Genomic DNA, 5,200 nt, shown 5'->3' on the forward strand with positions numbered 1-5,200 from the left:
AGAAAAGCCGATCAGCTGATCATTGATCAGTTTCATGTTTGAAGTAATAACAGGAGAGGGAGGGGGAGCGAATGAGAGAAGTAGATGCAACTGCGCAGCAAAGACAGAATAACTCCAGCTTTGTGTCTATTTTTTAATTCTTGATGAAGTACGGGATAAATTACTTCCTTTTCACCACAATATGGAACTCCGATGGCCAGTCCAGCTGTGGCTCAACATATCAGTTGTTAAGCTTAATGTGGAAATACTACGCAAACATTCAGGGATGAACTTACACACTTACTTTACTTCTCTGGGATAGTTTTCGCCGAGATGAAATGCCACGGTTAGGAAGCATGTAGCGAGGCTCCAAACGCTCCAACAGACCACCGACAGGTCTCGCAAACAACAGCCGCTCTATCACGTGACACATACTGCTCTGATGCGCCGATCTGGGTTACGCCAAGTAGCGCATTTTGTGAGGTGATTTTGTGGTACTTCGGATCAGATTACATTTTTTATTTCTCTCCTATATCCGATCCAGTAATTTAGGTCAGTATTGGACCGATACCGATACGTAATATCGGATCGGTCCATCTCTATATGAAACAGGAAAATACCGCCATGTAATCCATTTATTTCAACAAAGTAACTGTATTCTGAATATCACCTTTTTAAATGGTAACTGTAACGGAATAGAGTTACTCAGATTTTGTATTTTAAATACGTAACCCCAGTACATGTACTACCCAACACTGCTCATAAAATAAAATGAAAACAAAAAAAAATTAGCAAATATTTTAATGTCCTCTATGAAAAAAATCTCCAAATTTATAACTTTTTTTTATCATTTGGAAATAATTTCTGCAGAAAAATCCTCAAAGGTGAATCCGTGAATACTGAATAGAGAATATGCATGGGCCAGTGTACCTAAAAGAGACAAGGTTCTAAAAATAGAGGGAAAAAGCACACCTTTCATTTTGGTGGAAAAATGTTGATCAGTCAAAAAAATGATATGTCCTTCTGTTGTTTAGGAAGATGGGGAAGTTTTGCGAGTGACGGCAGCAAGAGAGAGCGAGCAAGCCAAAGTAAGAGAGAGAGCGAGTTTTTGAGATGAGAGATTTGTGATGTTTGGATTTTATAGTTATTTTATGCGGAAGACCTGATTGGTCTGTAAATAGTTTGAAATGGTTATATAAAAAACACCTGATGCATTGGCTGCATTTTTAGGTAAATAGTTGCATATAATTAACCAATCATACCCTGGACCCCAGAGGATTAATTGTGAAATCTCAGGAAATGCTATGTTTAATGAATTTTGAAATAGAAAATTGAAGTTGTTACTATAGTATGGAGAGGATGTTAGTAATTTAGAAGAGTCACAGTGCATTAGAGTCTATACATCGCAGCCCGCTAAAATTCATCAGCATGAAGGCGAGCATGCAGCCTAGCTGCATCACCAGCAGCAAGTACACATACAGATAAAAATGAAGGAATTGGAGAAATTAATAGAAAATCATTTTATACAGAGTCAAGCACATTGTTAACCTCCATATATCACCTTGGTTTGACAAAATCCCTTGCTTATTACGCCTCCTGTTTACACTTCCTCTCTTTGGCTGAGGGGGATTGTGGGTGTTGTATTGAAATATTGACTTGTAATATTCCCACTGGTCCTGGCTGCACTGACTCCTTGTCAAAAGTATTAAATGTCACACACTTCAGCTGCCCACACAAGTGCACGAACACAGATGTGATACACACACACACACACACACCTACTCACGCACACACACACACACACATACAGGTTTGCAATGTCGAATACACTCACAGTCAGACACATGGACAGGAATAGCACTGCTTACAGGTGCGCTCATTCAGCTGAATAGTCAGACTAATGCCTACACACACACACATAAATACATGCACTCATTAATGCAAAAGAGACATACAGCTATGAACAACACAGCCCTCTAGAACCTCTCAGGGATCCTAGCTACATTTCAGTATCCATAAATTGTACCGAGCCTGTTTGTTTAATTTATGTTTTTTAAATTATGTAATAGCCTACCAACACCATCCTGTGCAGTCCCCTAAAATCCCAAATGTACATTACTTGACATGGATGGTGCTATAAAATAAATAAATGAATTAAAAAAAATACAGCAAAATGCAGACACCTTGGATACTTGTCATTGTTTTTGACACTAGCTCTTCTCTGTGGTTGGCTCATAGAACAACAGGACAAGCAAGAGTAGCCCACAGACTTGGTTGTACAGCATATTTTTTGCACTGCCTCCATCTGACAGCAGACTATGGCTGTGTCTGAATTCAGGGGAAGGATGCTTAAAATGGCATATTTGGATGCAATGAAGTCACAGCGACGCGAAGAAGGCTGTCCGAATTCAAAGAGCACTCAAAATGTGGTGACAAATGCGTCTTACCTCTCTGCGAATTTGAGGGTTAGTCGTGTCCGAATTCAGGGGAAGGATGCGCTAATGCCATATTTGGAAGCAATGACGTCACGGCAACGCGATGAAGGCTGTCCAAATTCAAAGAGTGCTCAAAATGTGGCGACAAATGCGTCCTACTTTGCCCTGAATTCTAGGATGGGTCTGATGTATCCTTCGTGTCCTACTATATCCCAGGATTCATTGCGGGTCATAGAGGAGATTTGTTTCTGATAACGATGGTGGTCGAAGCAGGAGAGGAAAACACTTTCAAATGTAAGTATATGAAAATCTGGTTGTACAAAAGTTAAACTGTTATAGCGGTCGTGTTGTTAAGCTTTGGGCATCTGCATAGACATGTTTCTTTTATTTAAAATAACCGTAAACCAGCTTGTATCGCGGGTCCCGCGGTTTTTCATGTATTGCCGCTTACATACAGCTAATTTTGATTTTTTCGAATTGGTGATATGTGTGGGGAACAAAGACCAAACGGCTTAATTTATTAAAACGAGGAGAAAACGATCACCTCTTCACTGGGGTGAAGAATTGGGCCGCTACGGCGTGGATGTACAAGAATAAATCAATGTACACATCATATGCATATAAGTACGGTCCTATTAACCGTCATGCTGTACAGCAGCGGTCCCCAACCTTTTTTGCGCCACAGACCGGTTTATGTCGGACACGGAGCCTTTAAGGTATCGCGGATGAATACAACCACATAAAATGATCCGACCAAGACAAAAACTGTGGTATTTTGCAAATATAATAATAAACGTGAATGTACTGTGTAATTGTGTAACTTTATTAGCAGCATCTTCCTGAAAATGCGCCAACATTTACAGTAACATCCTCCTCTCTGCCGCTTAATGCTCCCTGGTCGCTATGGTAACGTGTAAATATTTCTTTCAAAATAAGACACACAGCTACAACAAGGGAAAGACCCAGGGAAACAGAGTTTACGATAAAACCCCTGAAAACTATAAATAAAGAGACAGGGATGATGAGCTGCCAGACCTCATCACAGAGGACATGAGGCAGCAAAGAGAGGCTGAGGAGAGGAGAGCAGGGAGAGGATCGACAGACTGTTTTCACTTCTAGAAAGATTAGTTCCAAAATGAGTTATGTATTGAGAAATTTATTTATTTGAATATATTTGTTACATCGTTATATGTGTTGCATTAGTTTAAAGTTTTTATGTTATTAATAAATTGATTCAAACAAACAGTAATTGTCACTGAACTCAATTTGATTTTCAGGCATTTTTAACATGTACGAAGATAACGCTAACTTTGAACAATATTACTTGGATAGCAATAAAGTAAATAACAATAACAATTAAACAAGAATATTTCAAATACACAGTATGTAAAAATGAAAAAACAATTTTTACAGTTGTTCACACAGGATTAACCTGAATGACCTGTTCCTGGACGGTTTCTTTTACAACTTATTTCAGAAATATGCAAGCAGGAGATGGTGGATGCTATATTATTAGTATAATACTTGTAACTCTGTAGCAGACAACAGTTTGATAAAGATTAGATTCTATACGTTTCAAATATATTTAGTTTATATATTTTATATGATACAGTACATGTGTAAGAATGACCGATGTTGTGCCAAAAAACGATCGTCTGCCAAAAACTGATTTCCGGTTTTTGCCCTAAACTGATTGCTCATATTTAACCTGCTATAAATAACTTGTTGGTCTATAATGCGTGAAACATATATCAAATGTTTCCCTCATTAATGATATGAAGTCGCCTTGAGCCACCAGCAACATTCCTGTAACAAGGTAGAAGCTGCAATTAGTTTTTGGCAGTGACTTTTATGTATCCTTTATTTATCCAGTTCACAAACAATCTTGTTGACATTAGAAATTTATTTTTTAAGAGTAATCTGGTCAAGAGGACAGCAGACAGCGCAACAAATATATCAAGTGTACCTACATTATAACTTATAACTTATATATAAAGATACTTGAACAACAGGTAATTATTGTATATAGAAAACCCCTTTGTAAACCATGTTCACCGAAGTCTATTTACCAACAAACATAAAGATATTACACATATTGCACATGGAAATCAGTTTTGGCAGGCGAACACTTTTGGCACAACGCTGGCAATAATTCAATTATCCGTGTAATTAGCTAAGTACATTAAAGGAAATTATTTTTCCTGGATATGATTGTCTCTGATGAGCCTAAGGTACAAAACGTGCGGGCGACGACAATAAGGTTTTTCTAGCTCCTCGAGAAATAAAATTGTCCACACAACGGAGCGACATTTCTGGGTCCATTTTAAAGTTTTCGCGCTGTGGCGCTAGTGACCGGAAAAACACGCAAGGGCGGAGTTGAAGACTAGGAGGCTGTCCACAGCCCATCTGTTATGTTGGATACTCATTGTTTGTTAAATAAAGTTTCTATGGAGAAAAAAAGGGGGCTGTCCACAGCCGCTCACTTCCTGACTACCCGTCCGTCTAAGGACACTACCTTGTGACGTAGGTAGGTAGTGTCCTTATGAGCATCCTTCCCCTTAATTCCATATTGAACTCCTCCTTGCTGTCCGGCTATGTACCATCAGCTCTTAAACATGCTATAATCCAACCTGTTCTTAAAAAAAGTAACCTTGATCAAAATGATTATGCCAATTATAGGCCGATTTCCAAACTTCCCTTCGTGGCTAAAATTCTTGAGAAGGTAGTTCTGCTTCAACTTCAGACCTACCTGGATGAGAATAACATTAATGATAAATATCAATCGG

The sequence above is a fragment of the Pundamilia nyererei genome, unplaced genomic scaffold, assembly GCF_000239375.1.
Source record: "Pundamilia nyererei isolate P.nyererei 1_Seehausen unplaced genomic scaffold, PunNye1.0 scaffold00108, whole genome shotgun sequence".
Classification (NCBI taxonomy): Eukaryota; Metazoa; Chordata; class Actinopteri; order Cichliformes; family Cichlidae; genus Pundamilia; species Pundamilia nyererei.